General features: G+C 31.9%; 1 protein-coding gene across 1 annotated transcript in view; it reads right to left on the bottom strand.

Moving 5' to 3' along the window:
* The window catches only part of LOC119587745 (nephrin-like), a gene marked incomplete at both ends in the record, with an annotated part of 138,820 nt that overhangs the window by 33,669 nt on the left and 104,897 nt on the right, over positions 1–254 (bottom strand).

The raw sequence follows: 254 nt of genomic DNA, 5'->3' as shown, positions 1-254 counted from the left end.
GAGAAATGGATAGATAGGGAAAGGGATATTTAGGTAGGTATGGAGGGAGATGATAAGAGATGTGAGATTTTGGTTAAAACTGATAACAGATAGGCAAGTTAATAGTAAAAGGGCTATATAGATGGGTGGTAAAATAAAAGACAGTATTAGACAGTTAGATGGAGGGTAGATAGATAACGAAGGACTAAAAATGGAGAAATAAAAAGGAGATTAGTCATTTAAAAAAAAAAAAAAATGAGATCACTTATTGAGAA

Source organism: Penaeus monodon, chromosome 23 (assembly GCF_015228065.2).
Source record: "Penaeus monodon isolate SGIC_2016 chromosome 23, NSTDA_Pmon_1, whole genome shotgun sequence".
In the NCBI taxonomy this organism is placed as follows: Eukaryota; Metazoa; Arthropoda; class Malacostraca; order Decapoda; family Penaeidae; genus Penaeus; species Penaeus monodon.
This window is presented reverse-complemented; position numbering and strand designations above follow the sequence as displayed.